The 18964-nt window shown below is 42.8% G+C and overlaps 1 protein-coding gene across 1 annotated transcript in view; it reads right to left on the bottom strand.

Annotated features, from left to right (window-relative positions):
* The window catches only part of il1rapl1a (interleukin 1 receptor accessory protein-like 1a), a 330464-nt gene extending 314266 nt beyond the window's left edge, over positions 1-16198 (bottom strand). The window contains exons 1-2 of the mRNA XM_023839920.2: positions 16091-16198; positions 3666-3779 (exon numbers count right to left, since the gene is read on the bottom strand). The gene's annotated coding sequence lies outside the window, so the exon portion shown is untranslated. The remainder of the gene's footprint in view (positions 1-3665; positions 3780-16090) is intronic.
* Between the last annotated feature and the right edge of the window lie 2766 nt (positions 16199-18964).

The raw sequence follows: 18964 nt of genomic DNA on the forward strand, positions 1-18964 counted from the left end.
AAGTGGTGCAGCAGAAACCGCGCAAATATTAAGCGCGTGTCTTTGGAGCATTTCAGGGACACGTCAAAACAATGCATTCGCGGGAGACCTCAGCTGCACATGTACGGTACGTTAATAAAAGAGCACGATGCCGTGAAATCCAAGAGGAGGCAGCAGCTCTGCGGCCGTCTCCGTCTACAGAGCTAGACGTGTGTTCCGGTCTGCGGGCGTGTTGGTGGACACTTCGTAAGGGTCCTATTTAGCTTTTCCTGAGCCTCTAAAACTCTAACACTGTCTTTAATTCATTTAGTTGGACAGCAGGAAAAAAAAAAAAACTGAATTCACTATTTCCCCCTCACACTCTTCAGTGGAGCAATTCAGGTTAATTAATTGATTCAGGGCAGCCAGCAGGGCCTCTCCTGGGACTGGAACCATCTTAACCTTCAACAGAGCCGCTGCCCCATTCAGCAAGCCTGTGCTAAGGACGTACGGAACCACACAGTCACATCAAGGGAAGGGACCTAGAGGATTGCAGCGATCCATACTGCAGGGAAAATCTCAGCGCACATCCGTCAGTCTGATTGTCCGTATTCAGGCACTGGGGCGTCATTCTCCACTATGGATGTTTTCTTGAATTCAGTCTTCATCTTAGTCATGGCTGGTGGAGACAAACTACGGAATGGAATCATCCCTCAGATTGAGAGCTGCACGGCAAACCTCAATGGCATTTTTATTTTATTTTTATATATTCCTGAGGCGCTGATCTTTTTTTTTTTTTCCCCCCTCGTCACAGAGACATTCCCATATCCAGGGCGTCGTGATTAATCTGAAATACGGGCTGCGTTAGTGGAAAATGATGTGACAATGCGAAGGACACGCCCACGGGGAAGTGCATTGTGGGAAGCGGCACCGAGCGAGAGACTGAACTCAGCGGGAGGCCGCATGTGACGCAGGAGCCATCGTCTCCGGGGAATAAATTATTACAAGGGCTTTATCGGGTAAAAATTCTCCCATGCTGACTCGAGGCTCTTGTCACATCATAAATTTAAATGCAAATGAAGGATTGTTCATAGGTAAGATTAAAGCTCCGACTCATGGCCTGAATGAGGGATAACATACATTTTATAAAACGAAGAAAAAAAAAAAAGAATAAATTGGCTGCTTGAGCTAAAACCAGAACATACGAGCAATCGACTAAAAAGCTTTTCAGACTGGCCAGTGATGATGTAAGAAAATAAATATGTAAACAGATCAATGCATAAAGAGTAAGGAGAAAGGGGACAGGCAGCGTAAAGGCAGCTGTACGCCTTTTCTAATGTGGGAGCCAGCGTCTGCGCACCTCTCTGTGTGATTGGTGTTGCAGATCGCCTGTCATTTTTTAGCACTGGTTTAAGCCGTACGTACAAGCCTGGGGCCCCGTTCTGAATGATTATTCCTGAGCTCGCTGACACTCTCCCCATCACTGGTTCCCAAGTGATTGATGTGGACTCTGCGGATGAGCAGAGCTGCCAGACGCAGTCGTGAATCGCGAGCGGGTCCGATCCTGCGGCACGGCATGTGCTCCACTGCCGATTGACCACCCCCCCCCTCTCCTTTCCAAACACCCCAGTTCAGCTATGATGCACTGGTGTGTCGGGATTTGTTATGATTTATATGTTCTCTGCCGCTGGCCACCAGGTACAAGAACAGACACCGGTATCAGGATGCATGTTCCACATGGCAGAACAATGCACCTTCCTCACCTCATTTTCGGATCGAACCCTCCATCAGATCAGTTGACAACAACACTTGTGAAACCCACAGTACAGCCTACCCCTTGGTATCCTGGAGCCTTGGTTCTCGATAGCTCCCTGGCTTGACAGCATTGCGGGGGGGGTTCTTGCATCCCATGGAGAAGGAAAATGGAATCTCTTCCCATTTTTAGCGCTATGCCCTGCGTCAGCCATCCTGAGCCATCAGTGAAACGTCACTGGGACAGAGTGGCCATGGAGACACACCGATACCAATTCTAAGAGGAGCCCTGGTTCCTGCTCCCCTAACCCTCACACTCCAGCTAAGCTGAGATTTCATTTCCCCCCCAAAAGGATGTCAGTCATTGTTGATAAAATTTTGTTCCTGAAGCATTGGCCGTGCTCAGAAGTGGCCCGTGACCATGCAACCCATTTCACCACCATGCCGACCACTATCCATGCAACCTGCGGACGGCCTTTTGATTGCTCCAGAAAGATACCCACAGCTCCAGCAGAAGCCGGGCCCTTGCTGACCTGAGTCTTCCATCTACTGGCAAATAAATTGTCAGCCACCTTCACGAGCCACTTTCTATTGTGCTTCTACATCAGAGAACCTTATAAAATGAAAAAAAAGAGGAAGAACGGAAACATCTCTCTCTACTATATCAAAGGTACAGCTTCTATGATAGGTAGAGAAGAATTAACATATTTGGAGATCTGGAGGATAAAGAGAGATGAAGGGCTCTCTGTTTGGAGAGCGTAAATTTAAAGCATGCTAATATAAAAGGGTCGCTTTTTTGTGCACAATGAAGAATCACATCCGAGATACAATAGAACAGGTCCTGGCATCTTCACTGAAAGACGTGTCACATTAACACAGCAGGAGGAACCTTGCATTTTAAAAAACATTAAGAGCAAAGACTGTATTCCTGTATTACGAGCGACAGGGAGGTCAGAAATTGTGCTCTTATTGTGGGTGTGTGTCTCTCTCTTTTCTGAATATGTTGAAAAATATGAAGCAGAATGGAAGTCTTTAAAACCCCTGAGAGGAAAAAAGGCAAAGAGGAACTTCTCACATATACTTCCATTAAAAGGCAAAAACACTTGTAACAACAGTGGTAGAATACTACACAGTTTGACATAGTTTGGCAATATGAGGAAGGAGCACTTCTGTTCAACAGACCTTGTTCTGGGTGCCAAACTGTTACACATTTCCTTTAAGCAGACCCTGTTCTGGGTGCCAAACTGTTACACATTTCCTTTAAGCAGACCCTGTTCTGGGTGCCAAACTGTTACACATTTCCTTTAAGCAGACCCTGTTCTGGGTGCCAAACTGTTACACATTTCCTTTAAGCAGACCCTGTTCTGGGTGCCAAACTGTTACACATGTCCTTTAAGCAGGCCCTGTTCTGGGTGCCAAACTGTTACACATTTCCTTTAAGCAGACCCTGTTCTGGGTGCCAAACTGTTACACATTTCCTTTAAGCAGACCCTGTTCTGGGTGCCAAACTGTTACACATTTCCTTTAAGCAGACCCTGTTCTGGGTGTTGGGCTCTTACGGGTTTATTTGTGACCGAGGATTCATAATGGCACCATCTCACCCCATCCTCTCACACAGCTCCATGCCAGCGAGGTACAAATTTCACGTAACACTCCTAAAAAATGAGGTGTCTGGAATTCCAAAGCACACTGTCGGTTTTACTGACTGTTTCTCACAGGTTACTTACAAGAACGATACGGTGTAAAATACATATTTCATTATTTACAATTCGGAGCAGTACGATATCATATTGAGTTTCTCTGGGACAATGGTGCAGCATGCCTAGAGTTGATTTATAAAACTCATGTTCCAAAGCAGTAGAAAAGAACATTAAAACCAATACAGTTTGACTTTTACTACTCACCCTTCAGGGTTCCTGATCAGTGCTGCAGGATGAGGGCGTGCAGGAACTTACCTTGCATCAGGTGTGAAGACCTTTGTGAGGCCGGCTGCTGCTTTGGTCTGAAGTCCCCCAAGTCGGGCTGAATGGACGGCTTTACGCTACGAATCGAGGTCTCCACTGGTGTCACTGGGAAAAGAAGAAACAGATAACATTGAAACTAAAGAGAGGCATCTTGAAGGCAACAGGAAAACAGGAGCCAGGGGCTTCAAAGTGCAGAGTGCAGTCGGTCTTAGCGGGAAATGCTGGTGGCACCGGCCCCGGGTTCTGTTAGCGAGACCCGAAAGCACGACTCGGAACCAGCACAGCCGGAGGTCCCTCTGCACTGCAGGTGGGACCTGCCCTGGGGAGGTGACCCCTCAGCGTCAGTGTCACCGGGTCCAGGAAAACCTGTCATCTGTAGGGGAGGAAGTGTCACTTTTGGGTGGGGATAGGTGGGGGGGGGGGGGCAGGGGCCGCTCATTTGACAGGTCCGCACACCTGCTGAATATGCAAAGGTGCGAATGCGAACACACCTGCGAAAAACACAAAAACCTGGGCAATGGCACCTGGCGATGCATACAGATCAGCCAAGGCCTTTGTAATGAAGGATGTTCTTCCTACTAAACTGCCATCATAGTGCAAGTCAGCAAATATGCTCAGAGACCCAGAGGACAAATGTGCCAGTATTACATCAGCAAGGCTAAACAGCTACAGTTATAGAATAAAATCATAAAACTTTCCCATTTGGTAAATTTCCTGATGTGCCTTACACGTCCTTTTATTTTCCTGCCTTTCCATTACCTTAAATCATTACATAAGTTTATATTTACTATGTAATTTTTTTTTTTTATTTCTTTAATAGTTTCCATTACATCTATAATCCCACGCAGCATAAAAATAATCAGTTGTTTAAAAAGGCATGAAATAGAACTCAATAAAATTTTTAACCACAAAAAGATTTTTATGTTGATCATTAAGACTCAAGGACAAAAAAATAAATTAAAAAAAGCGTTCTTTTTGAAAACCTTTTGAAGTTGTTTTATGATATTAGAGTACATCCTCGCTACCAATTCCATAATGTGGGAAACAAAGAAAGAGGGGGGAAAAAATAAGTGCAGGCAAACAGAACGGCATTAAAAATCCCATTAAAAACTAACATCTAATGACGGGGTGAGGGCAGCAAGTCTCTTGTGAAATCTGAGATGCTTAACCAAACTGCAGCATTAGACAAGTCTGATAGAAACAGTCCAACTGAATCCTCTCTCAGATACAGTTTAGGAAATTATACCACCCATTTGCTATGAAATTTCAGTACGACGTTAACCCATCGGTGTATACCAGTCTCCTGAAATTTGCAAATTACATTAGAAAACATGAATGTGGTGTAGAATAGTTAAATATCTAGACTGGAAAATATGGGGCTATTTGAAAAATGTATTCAATGCACCATAAGCATGTAAAGGGCAATTGTCTCCTTCAGTTTGGCACATTTTGGCTGTTTAATTCATGCTGCCTGCCCAAGAAGCTTCGAGGCATTAAACACACGTGGACAGTCATGGCTTTTAAGTTTGACCACAACAGCAGCAAACACCTGTCCGTCACACTGGTAATCCCTGAGATCACTACGGCGTCAGTATGCTGTGCACGGTCGACGTCACAGGTTTGGGAACACTCAACGCAATGGGAGCAGAGTACATACACAAACTGAATCAACAAAAGAAAGAAAAAGAAAGGGATTGAAATGACATATGGACACTAAGCAATCTTTAAAAGAAATTTAAGGGATCAGAAATTATTCTGGAGTGGTGATTAGCACACGCGGCAGAAACAGAGCCAGCAGAGCAGTCATATCGTCAGTGTCCCCTAAGCAAGGACACAACCCGACATCCTCTGACCCCAAAATGTGCTCTCCTGTACGTCGTCGCTATCCAACGAAACCTGTGTCTGTGCCCGTATTCAGGGGCTGCATCCTCCGATGTGCAGCCTTTGTAAGCTGCGTTCTTCGAAGGTCGGACAGAAAGCTCTGTCAAATAGGACCGTCTGGCCTGCAGATACTTTCCTGTTTGCATCACCAACTGTCCTCTGCACTTACCCTTGGGTCACGAACTGCCGCTCCTTTTGCCTAACTGGGACGCCCTTCCTCCGCAATGAATCTTGGGATAGGTGAGGCTACAGCGGATACATCGGGTGGATCTTTCGCGACTCGGCAAGAGAAGGACGCATTTCTAGATCGCCTTTGAAGGTTCCTTCGAAATGGGACAGCCACGTCGACGTGCTGTATATGCATTCGGGTCTTTGGATGCAGCCGTAGAAGGATGCAGCCCCTGAATTCAGACACAGCCTGACTCTCTATGCCCATTCTCCTCCGCATACTGATAGTCAGACGTCTAATTGACCTAAGAAAAGATGTTTTATCTTCTCTCTATTACTCAGTTCTATTCCTTCTAGTACTGTACAGCGCTTTGTGACTTTTTGTCTGAGATAAGCGCTTTATAAATAAATTACTTATTTACTTACTTTTATGAAGTGATGTATTTAACTAGTACTTTTGTACCGTTTGTACTGGTTAACATTTATATTAATGACGGTTGTTTGTAGGGATTACTTTCTATTGCAGATGTTAACAACTTAACATTGATAGATAGTGAGATTAGTTCTTGCTGATACATTTCTTTCACTGACAACAATCCGTTTGGAGTCCATTTAAAACATTAAACCGTTTACTGACGACTGTGTGAAGCAGGTTTCTATTGGTGATACTAAGGGAGTGACATCACACTGCTTTAGACTTATTTGGTAAAGTAATTTCTGAGAAAATGCATTTCTTACATTACTGAAATAATGGATTTTTGGAGATAGGTGTGTCTATGTCTCACATGAAGGACGTGTGAAAATCGAACAGAAATAAAGTATCCTTTTGAACACTTAAAGTCCTTACTTCTACTTGAATTTGTAATTACTTGCATTCAGGAAGCATATTGCATTGTAATGTTGGAGAGGAATTACATTAAGCAAAGGACTTTTCCCACTAAGCTCTGAATCCAACTTTGCTCTCATACGATAATGCAAAGTGCTCAGTCATGGCTTTGAAACAATCACTGCTTTTCTATTTGGCTTAACGAGAAACCAAAGTCACTAAGAAACACAGACCAAAAAAATCATTTTCCATAGCTGCTATAATGCAGAGGAGAACCTTCAGCTCTTTAAAAATATGCAATTAGTTATCTGCAGCTGCCCCAGTTTACAACCTGGAATTTGTGTTTGGAGACCGTCCAATCAGCAAACAGCATTCCACACATGGCAATTACTGGTGCACTGACAACTCCCTGTGACCTTGATCATGCACCTGCAGAGATCGCCCAAAATGGGGGGTGGGGTACATCTCTGCCACCCCCCCACCCCCCATAATTGAGTGCTGCCATTACTCGCGCCTTCATCCTGATTAATTAAACAGACATTTCTGTCATGGGAGGGCCTGACTCTCCCCAGATCCCACCCCATCAGCCCCAAATTGAAGGGCAGAAGTAACAGGGGTGAAGTGAGTCATTTTAGAGGGACTGGGATTTTTTGTAAAGCCCTTTTTTTTGGTACTATGTCACTTTTACATTTGTGGATGAGAAAAGCGACGATCTCTGTTTATCCCCTTTACTAAAGTGCTTTCAATTCGACACCTTTGCAAGTCGGTGAATCCTGACGTTTTTATTAACAACCAGAAAGTGATTTTTTTTTTTTCGGCTGGAGTAACCAAGCAGTAAAATCTTAAACTTAGTTCATAAGATGCATACTGCACCTTACACTATAGCTAACAAAAGGTCACTCATTTCAGTCTCCTCTCATTGCAATAAATTATATCAAATGTATCCAGCTTCAAAAACTAGATGATAAATGAACTGTTTGAAAATACAGGTGGTCCCCGAGTTACGACGGTCCGACTTACGATTTTTCCGATGGCGATTCCGATACGCTAAAAATTGTGAAATATTTTAAGATTTGCCGGGCAGGCATCGCTGGCAGGCAAGCGTAACGCAGTATGAGGTACGATACGTTGGGATGCTGCCAAGATGTACACATCACCTGCCTTATGTGATGCCTCACTCTCGCCAACGACTCGCGCGGTTAAGTTGTATCGGTGTTAGAGCGCATATTTTTTTCTGTGTTTTAAATGTAATGTACTGTATTAAAATGCATTTTAGCCTTACGATAGGCTTGTCGGAACATAACCCTGTCGTAACCCAGGGAGAGGATGTATGTGGCATTTGTTCCCAAAAAAGATGAATCCATTATTCTAACATATTCTAAAGATCTTTTACATTTAATGTCATTCACGACTGCAGGTCGACCCAAATGTACTGCATATTGATTGTTGCCAGTGAGGCTTTTTAATATTTGGAAATGGGCATCCTGTATACCATTTTAATTATGTAGTTTCATTCTGAGCCTGGCTCCGTCTCCGAAGAAGCATGTGGAGACGTGGGAGGGTGTCGGATGATCCAGCACAGGTCATTTTTCATCTCTGTGGACCGGCTCACCTGCAGAACCTCCCACGTTCCGGTCCGTTAGCGATACAGACGTACCCGATTATCATCAAAGTCTCCCCCAAGTGGGGGGCTGGGCTCAAAGTGAGAGGTTAATAGATTATTTGCTGTGCTGACTAAATTATGGTTCTTAGTACGATCGCAGAACAGTCTGGTTCTGCTCCGATTATATCGGACTTTCCATCACAGGTGCCGTCATCCGTTTTGTTTTATACGACAAAACCGGTACCTGTCATTGAGGAATCATTAAGCTGCAAAAGGCATCAATTACAGAGCGAGACCTGGAGGTGCCTGAACATCCTCTGTATCACACAGTATGATTCTTCAGCAAAATCCCACTACACAGATGTTGTCATTTAGTTCTTCTTAACCTGCCACAGTAGAAGTTATTTAGATCTTAATTTCTCACAGGGGTACGAGAAAGAAAGTTAATTACAAATCTCTTTGTCTGTTTTACAGAGCACAGCAGTGACAAATTAAAGTCGATTAGGGACCAGGAAAGGGAATACATCTAAGCAAATTTTATTAGAGGGAAAGTAAATTATAGAGATATATTCAGAGATGTATTCATGTACAATCCATAAGAGAGATTTCCATGCATCATTAATGTGTTGAGGACATTTCTGACCAGCTCAAGTCATCTGTTTTTTTCTTCTTCCGTAACATACAGCGTTTAACCCTACCAGGCTGTAAAACACTTAATTAATCTGAGTCGAAGGCTTGCTTAGCTTTCGACCTTCACAGATGGTCCCTGATTTTTCCCGTGTTTGATCACAGCAGATGCTGTGCCATAAATCAGGACATTTTTTTCCTCCATTCTTCAACTATAATTCCCTCATGGAGCCCTTTGATTGGTGCTGTTAGGTGACCAATCTAAATTAGCACTAAGTATCACTGCTGGTAATGCCGGTGGCAACAATGCATTAAATCACCTCTTAGTTAGTAAACACTGTGATGCAGCAATATGCACAAAAAAATAACTACACACTATTTTTGGTCTGAGGTCGGTGATGTGCACATCTGTTAATTTTATAAAATTAGCTGACAAGCTAATCAAGAGCAACAGAGCAATAAAGCCGTTGTAGTTATTTACTACAAGAAGGCGACTGAACTAATCAAGTTACTGTCTGATTCTTCTATCCCCAGGGATATGATTATATATATATATATATCACCGTGATATTTTCGTTCATCTTTATTAGGAAAAAAGAATACTGCTGATAACACAGTACACCACAACCACTTGATGGTTTTCAGAAACAAGTTCCCCACGTGTCATAGCAATAGGTCATCTCACCAGACATACTGAAGAGGTAAGGAGAATGCACTGATTACAATGCGTTGCTGCACCCACCACACGAAAAAACACCTCAGGGACGAGAACCTGAGTGCAGCCATGTGGGGGGTGATACCTCAGAACCACACTAGTCCGAATGGAGTGCCAATCCTGCAACCAACCCCCAAGATATTCCCTGTAAGTTGGAGGACCTCCTTATAGGGCTGGATGTAGATTAACATCATACCCAGGACGAAGCAATTGTAGGTTAAGGGCCTTGCTCAAGGGCCCAATGGAGTAGAATCACTCCAGACAATCATGGGATTTAAACCAGCAACCTTCCAGACCCCTAGCCTCAGAGCCACCACTCCGAACCCACGCTTCGACACAGTAAAGGTCAAAGAGAAAAGATTAGTGCGGTCTAATACAGTCGACATAATGCAGCACAACTTTGCCACTAAAGCAAAAGAGAAAGGAATTAGAAGCAGGTCTTCAGCAGCATGTGGGTTAAGAACATTCAGCCGGCAGCAGACCGATACTTAGGAGCAACTTCTACCTGCAGTTAGACAGAGCTGCATACGGTGTCCCTGTGTGCAGTGAAGTGCAGAGGTTTCCAGCGGCCTGAAAGTGTCGCGTCTCCCCTCTGATACCATCTGTTGCAGTGTGAATACCTTCACAACCTTGGGCCGAGAGCTGAATTGACGAGACTTGGATTGCTGCTGACCGGTTACCTTGCCTGAATGAACACGAAGAATTAAAAACATAGATAAGGGCATCTTGCGGAGGTCATGGAAGCTCAGATGAACACGTGGACAGTACCGTTAGCCAACGGGAAGCTAATGCTACGGTATACGCCATACCGTGTGTTTTTCACCTCGAGTACAATAGACGGGGAAAAGAAAAACTTTCCCAAAACACAAATTTCTACGACCTTATTGTGTATTTAGAGCAAGAACTCTTCAAGGAGACCTGTCACTTGTCCAATGCCACCAGTCAGACACAAGCCCATAAATTACACCGCTCTCTGCTACTAGGATGTCCGTAAGACTCCGAAACTGCCCAACTTGCCTTAAATTATTTTAATCTCCTTTTATAATTAGCCTCTCAGAAATGCTAATGAACAGAAAAGGACAGTGCTTAAAACAAATCACATCTTAAAAATTAAATGTTATGACTTTCAACCTTAAGTTTTGTCTTTTTTTCTTTTTTAATCGAGACGAAGGTATCTGCATAATGCAAATTGTAATCTTTGATAAAACCCTCTGTAAGAATATAAAGCAGGACAGTGCCATAATATAAAACATCACAAAGTACTGGAATGACCTACCCCAGCAGGCCAGAGATACAGCACTGGCGGTAAGCAGGAGTTTATTAAAAGGCAGCGAATGGGTTGTAAAATCAAATAGCAATAAGGGTAATGACCAAGGGGGCCTTTGAACCAGCCCAGTTGGTGGTATTTTGTAATCCTGTCACTCTCAGCCAGTGTGATTAAACTGTATTCATAAGGTTAAGAAGGCAAGCTAATGCACTTCTTGTGGTTTAGAAATCATCAGGAATCACTAGTTATCTACTGCCATCATGTCAGACTGTACTTTCTGGTTTGTGTTTTTTCAGACGACAGAACAGAAATGGAGGGTTTAAAGAACGATATTAAAATTGCCTGTGAATAATTTCTCACATCAGTGAAACGCTCTCTTTTTATTAATCAATTTATATTTCATGTAGCTCATTTGACCTTTGGGAAGAAATCTGGAGAAGAAAGTCATCACTGTGAGGAAACAAACTGTGAGGCCGTTTCTGTGAAATTAAAAACCTTGACTAATTCCTTCAAACGATGACGCTTTATTAATCGCCATAAAAGCTCTGTTTGTTTCCATGTTAGGGCTTGTTAAACGGAGGGCAGCTGTATTGCGATAGGAAGGCTGAATTTATTAGTGCTGGGTTGAACTAAAAAAAAACAGGGAAGAGACTGTAAAGCCCAGCAATGCCTGAAGGGAAGTTAAATCGTGCTTTCACGCCCCCATAAATTCACGACAGCAAAGCGAGGAATCCGAGTGGCACCAGATTGGCCAGAGATGCCCAGCAATCTGAGCGATAAAGGGTTTGGGGAGCCAGCACAGCAGTGCACATTTTAATCAGCTTATCTGAAATCAAACCACTATGCAATGAATTTGTGGGATATTACACATCCCTGCACACAGTCGTGAATTTGTGGGATACTGCACATCTCTGCACACAGTCATGAAGTTGTGGGATTTTTGCACATCCCCACACACAGTCATTAATTTGTGGGACATTACACATCCCTGTACCATTGTTGATTTGTTGGACATTACACATCCCTGTACCGTTGTGAATTTGTGGGATATTACACATCCCTGTACAGTTGTGAATTTGTGGGATTTTAAAAACCCCTGCACGCAGTCATGAATTTGTGGGATATTACACATCCCCTCAATCAGTCATTCATATTGTCGCTGTCCGATGAAAACCATGTAAGTCAACTTTTTGGCGATAGTGATCTTTTACAGTAATGACTTACAATAATGTAGTATTATGTTATTAGTTATGCATTAATTAATCACAAACTAAGTCTTAGTTACATACTGATCTCATGTTCATTCATCATTAATGAATTGTGACATTTTCTCAAGCAATTACTGTATTTGTTTCTATATGTGTTAATTCTGCAAACCTTTGTGAACTACTGAAGGAACTACTGAAGGAACAAGTAATGAATAAGACAAGTGAAATACTGATCTCATGTTGGTTCATCGTCAAAAATCTCAAGCAGTTACTATATTTGTTCATGATTTGTTCTTCAGTAGGAACTGAGTTACTAAGTATTTGTGATCCCTCAAAGTACTACCCTTTTTACTATAGATGAAATACACCCATTCTGCTACTGATAGTGTTTGAAATCTATTCGACCAATGAAAAGCTCACATTTTATGAAGTTACCCATTTATCTGATATTTATTTTTGTTCTAGGTAAGATTTGTATTCGTGATGGTAATTTTGGATAGATTACTTTGTATTGTTAATATTATCACTAATATTAACATTTTAACATTAACATGATTTTTAACTGCAAATATAAAGAGAGATTAGTCTGCATCTTGTTGACACTGAAATATTTACCTCACTAACAATAAGTCCCTTTAAAACAAACTTCACTCATGGCTGTGTAAAGGTAGGTTTGTGTTTGTGGTACTAAGGGTACCATTATTTTCTTTTACTTTGTAAAGTAGAGTTGTGAGAAAATGCTTTTTTTCATACTCCTGAAATAATGCATGTATTGCCAAAAATCCATTTTCAATGGACAGCTACAATACACACACACATGTTTGTGTGTGACTGAAAAAATAGTCCCCACAACGTTAAAATATCAGGTTATCACATTGTGGGGTCCCCACAATGTAATATATACATGACCCACACACATACACACACACACAACTTTTTGACATATTTGAGCACACAAACATTTTCAATTGTTTATTCCCTGTATTAAACATCTTTTAAAAAGAACATTAAAAAGTCATCTGGCTTCCAGTTGACAGTGCAGAAATAGAACTAGAATGCAAATAAATTGGTTTCAATGAGATTCTACACAGCGAGTCTTATTATACTCGCTGCATTGGTAATTAGCCACAGCGGCGCTAATAGTAGCTTAATGTAAATGCCGACAAGCATGGATGGGGTAGAGGATATAAGTCTAAATAAAGAGTATCGCGGGACCAAGAGATGCATTCAGCTCCAAGTGCCGTCAACTGATGGGCGACACTGAGCAAAGCTCGGACATTTTGAGGTGTTACTGACGTCTTACAGGAAGGGAGGAGGCAATGAAACGAAATGGAGAGGAGTCAAGGCGACTGACTAGAGGAGTCAGCACGGCTCTCTGAGGGCCGATCACGGGCATGTGCCACACCTCCAGCTGGCTCTGCATGCCCCCCCACTACAAACACACACACACACGCACATGCACGTCCCAGGGGGGCTGGGTTTGGCAGAAGCATCAAGGCCTGGAGCCAACACACAGATCCGTCCAGCAGGGCTAGGACATGCCACTCGCCTCCCCCCCCCCCCCCCCAGCCCCTGGGGGGACCCTTTTAGCCCTAGATTCAGACGGTGCCAGCACTCTGCCACTCAGCTGCAGCCATCGCTGCTGTAGGAGCGGGCAGCTTCTTCTCTGCGCCCGCAGAGCCTGCATAAACCACAGAACCGTGAACTATGCCCCTGCAACCAACAAGACCTCCAACTGGGGGCCGCAGCCCAGAAGAACGGCGTGCCAGCCTAATCCCAAAACACCCGCTCTTGCCACGCCGCATCCAGTCTTTGTTTTTAATCACATGCCGCTGCAGCCGTTCCATCCCCGTGAGGTGGGGAGTCTCATAACGGCAGCCCTCTTTTAGAAACCTGGCTGGCCAGCTATGTTATTCTGCAGTGGCGGAGCCCCTGTGCTCTGCTGACTAAGGCACGGTGCCAAGGGGGGTGAGAAACATCTGTCCAGATAATAAGCAGCCCCACTACACCGCTGACACCTACCTGAGCTGAAGCTCCAGTTACAGTAGCCCAGTGCAACTGGGATATTACCCATAAACCCCTGCACCATGCTCCCTGTATCTTTATGAAGGTCAGCATATATAAACAGAAATGAGGACTAAACCTTCTCACAGGTACAGCACATCTTCAATACTTCATATTCCCAGCGAATCAACTCAAGCGTCTCCTTCCATTTTTACACTCATAGGTGTATAAAACCGAATGCTAACCGTGTATCATGTATGTTGCATCACTTGCGTCATGAATGTTGCATTGTGCTGGTTGTGTCAGTTTTGCCTGCATCTGCAAGTGGTGGGCAGTAGGTGTGGAGACAAAAAGTAAATATTGGCACCAACAGCCAGGAGAATGTTTCTTGTACATAAGAAGTCCCTCGGAGACTGAGCATATCTGCCTTGTGTTGGGCAAAAAGTGCTTGCGACATGTTTCTTTGAAGTTTGTGCAGATTATTCATGTTTATTACACCATATAAATATTATAAAACTGTAGATGTAGACAAAAAATTTTGAGGATCTGACTTGCCTTTTATGGAATTCCACACTCATACTTAACGGTCGTCATATTCATGTCAAGGGTGATGTAATGGTTTCCCTGGCTCCCACAGCCTATCAAATCACTAAGAGTGTACGCCAAACTTGTTGGATATGGTCTCCCAGCATGCTCAGGGGCGGGGGCCAACACACACCCAGCATATGGTGGCCTGCCTTTACCTGCTCAAACCTCCAACTCAGTAGGCACTCAGACTCGGGCTAGACTCATTTGCTAGAGTATCGCAGCGGGGGTGGGGGGGGGGGGGGTTGTACATTTTCAGAGATGAGAGGAAACACGTTCCGGTCAGTCGGTTTTACGGCAGGTTTGGGAATAGGCTACGCAGAGAAGCTGCCAGTCTCAGCTCACCGCCCGCCATGGCCCGAGCTCCTGCAGATGCAATTAGGCAGACATAATTGTTGCATTAATGCAGCAAACAGGTTACTGCAAAATAAATTATCTGTGTTTTGTTTCAGCATTGCCACATTGTTGTCCCACATGTTTGCTCAGCTTCAATTTCCATTTGAATTAAGTAGAAAAATGCATTTCGATATCAACTACTGGGAGCAAAGCTTCATTTAAATCGTATTAATGCATATATTGTACAAAATTGTCATGGGAAAAATGAATGAAGACAAATACATTTAATTTGCTAGAACAATTATTTTAGCAATAGTAAAATTAATCAAATCTAATATCAATTTGCTCAATCAATTAGGGTTACAGTGATCCAAAACACACACGAATAAGATGAGGGCTAGGTGACGCACGCCCTGGATGGTACGGTCATAAATCGCAAAACTCTCCCGCATACATCACCTCACGCAGTCATACACGAAGGTCACTACACAGCTACCAGTCAGCCTGATCAGCACGTCTCAGGAAAACAGAATTCAGGCAGGAAGTAGAAACAGACAGAGGCGCACATTTAAAACACATCGAGCTACAAGTAGAGACCGATTCAAACTCACGTTCATTAAACTGCAAGCCAATAACAGCGCTCACTGAGCTGGGCTCCAGAGGAAAAAAAAAAACTTTAGAAGCCATTGGCTCCTAAACCCAAATATATTTAGGAGCCAAATGCTTTTTTTGAGCCGTAATCTCCATCACTTGCCAAACGTGAAATAAATAAAAAAAAATACTCACATGGCACATTTTGTCTCCGGTCTACCTCACACTGCCTTTTCTTTCTCCTATCTGATCTGCCTACAATTTCCTTCTGCAATGTTATACATAATAACAAAAATGACATAGAAATATGCAATATGTAAGCAAGACAGCTGGGCTACTGAACGTGCGGTGCACACACAAACACGGAAATATTAATTAAAATTCACCCGAAAAGAAATCTGGAAAATCACGGGGTGTTGCTTGATTTTGTTGCAATATATTACTGCCGGAAAAGTGAACATACAGCTAACTTTACCGCGGTGTCATAGGTTAGGACATGTCTGTATCGTTTAGGTTTATACTTATTAGTACTGAAATACATTTTATCTTTCGTACTTTAAACGGACACAGTGCAGTTAATCATAACAGTAAATTATTGCGGGCACCTTTGAGAGAGTCCATTTTTTCCAACCACAGATTTTCTCCCCTCCGTGCCCCTTCTGGGGCTCCATAGTGACAGTCTCTGTAACAGGCTTCCAGATCGCGTGAGGAGCTGCCCAGTTTATCAACTCTGCTCTGCAGCCACACTTATAATTAACCACGTGATAATGTAGCAGGAAAAGCACAGTGCACTTAATGAAACGCTGCCTCGTTTCTTGCCTTAATAGTTTGTATTTAATTTTTTTCTTGGATTGTGAGCTGCATTGGCGACCGGAAAAGAAAAAGAAAATTAGCTGCAAAATAAAATATCTAGTCTCATTGGCGACCATTTTAGTAGCCATCTGCAGTCATGCTGAGTCACCATGAAGCCCCAAACTTTTCTGCGGGATTATTGATTCATGAAAAACTATTGGCAGAGAAGGATAATTCAGGTCCAGAGAGTAAAAATCCAGACCAATTTTGTTTCAACCAACCAGTTGAGTATAAAGAGTGATAAATTACTCAACTAGTTGATTGAATCAACATCTTGGTCTGGAATTTTACTCTCTGCACCTGAACTACCCACCTCTGCTTATTGGCTTGGCATGTATTGATATAATCATATATATGTTCGGTTATTATAATGGGAAATATCTATATCTGAAATAATCACACTTGAAACTTTTATGGAAATTATTTTGCAGTGTCAAATATCCATCCATTGATCATCTTCTGCATGCTTAGGCTGTGCTGGGTCATGTAAAATTACTATGACAAAATACTGTAAAATGTCAACATATAGGCATAAATGCTACAAGGACAAGCCCAAGTGAGCCAGGTACAACCCTGACCTGAGGGTGATGCCGTAAAAGACCTCGGAAAGGCAGATGTTGCGCTGTCGTCTGCACTCAGCCACGTCAGGCCTCAGAAGAACATACTAAACCTGTTCATTTGTAATGCGATGCTATTTAAGGTTTATGCTTCAATTTAAAGATGCATTTTAAACATTTTAGAAAGGTGGCTCCTGCGATTTCTTTTGTAGATTTAATGGAGAGATTATTTGCGGAAACATAATCGGACCACTGAAAAACTCAGTTGGATAGACAAAGAAATAGATGGTTGAATAGATGGTGATCCTGGCTTTTAAGAACTGGGAAATCAGCAGATGCCGAGCTGGTTCAGGATGGAGTTTCTCGAGTTCCTGTAGCTCGAACCACATGTCATAGTTACAGCCCTGTCGCCTTGGGATTGCGACAGGGAATAGCATGGTAACGGAACACAGACTCCAACGGTTTCAGCCTACAGAAACTCCAGGTCTAGCTGTTCATCAGCCATCCACAAGCTGCCAACCTTGGCCAGTCAGTGGTGTTATAGAGATGCTAAAAGGCATTAGCTCACCTACTCAGCAGTCTTCCCCCTGTAACTTGTAAGAAAAGTAATTCAGTGGGATTCTTTCCTGGATAGTTCAGTTTGATACATTATCCAGCTTGTCTGCTCCAGTATCTTAAACTTCTGAAGTGTCGTTCAATTACCAAACTACCACCATGACCAGTACAGACTGCGCTTTTGCGGTTCTCACTCTTGGTTGACTCTTTGTTGGCCAGTAAATACTGGAATTAAAACCAGGGATAATTGTGTGTTACCTATAAGAAACAACAGCTCTGTGAATATGCAGTTGAAAGTCAGAATCTGAAAGACCCATCAAACTGGAGAAACACACAATATAGGGATCTTGGAAGAAGATGTGCTCTCTTTTTGTGAGCTTTTTAAACAGCGCACTGTGCCTATGAGCATGGCATTCTGAGAGAAACATTATGCTTTATTTATTTAAAGATGCAGAAACTGCACACTCATCAAAAACAGTCATTTTTGTACAGCCCTAGAATATAACGGAATTTTCATTTACTTACTGATAAGTCTGAGCTTTTGCAGGCATCTTGGAGGTCAGGACTTCTGTGCATGATGGATGTTGTTTGGCTTGTTAACTCATTCCTGGAATTTCGCCACAAAAAAAATGAAGTTAATTAGCTTTCTGCTGCACACAGAAAATGTGACCATGAAATTTACCATGATACTTTTGACTCATGATAAACAAAGCGATGCACTATTACACTGTTTGCCAATCCATTCCTCAGGGACCCACAGACAGTCCAGGTTTTTGATCCCTCCCAGCTCCTGGTAGCTAAAATGTGGACTGTCTGGCATGGAGCTGAGAGGGAGCAAAAACATGGACTGTCTGTGGGTCCCTGAGGAACGGATTGGCAAACACTGTGCTTGCACAATTTTTCCTCAATTACTTTGTTTCTAAAACTACTGAAAGGTAAACATTTTCAAAGGCAATAGAAGAATCTAAAATGTATATAATATATAAGCAATGCTGTCAATCTGCATCAGACACATCATCAGATTTCTTTTGAACTTTTTCATCTTACTTTTGCTCTGTGACAGTGAAAAGTTGAAATATGAAACACTAATGCAGTCACTCATAGTTTTATTGCATTTCATATCCTTATGTCAAACCACCACATTTTACTACATGGTGTTTTTGTCGGCATGGTTTTTAAATAGAGCTTGTTGTCATTTCATTTGTTAATTTACTTACGCTGTTTGGCCTGTCCAGTATCATCTTTTCTTTGCATGGGACAGAGATGCTCATTTAGATAAAGATATAGGCTGTGTACAAATTCAGGGACTGCATCCTTCTAAGGACATGGGCTAGAAAGCCATAGCCTTTGCAGGCTGCGTTCTTCAAAGGTCAAACAAAAAGCGGGCGGTCTGGCCTACGGATAATTTCCTATTTGCATTACCAGCTGTTCCTGCCCTTACCCTTGAGTCACGAAGCGCTGCTCCTATTGCCTGGGACACGCCTACTCTACCTCCACAATGAATCCTGGGATACA

Source organism: Paramormyrops kingsleyae, chromosome 1, assembly GCF_048594095.1.
Source record: "Paramormyrops kingsleyae isolate MSU_618 chromosome 1, PKINGS_0.4, whole genome shotgun sequence".
Lineage (NCBI taxonomy): Eukaryota > Metazoa > Chordata > Actinopteri > Osteoglossiformes > Mormyridae > Paramormyrops > Paramormyrops kingsleyae.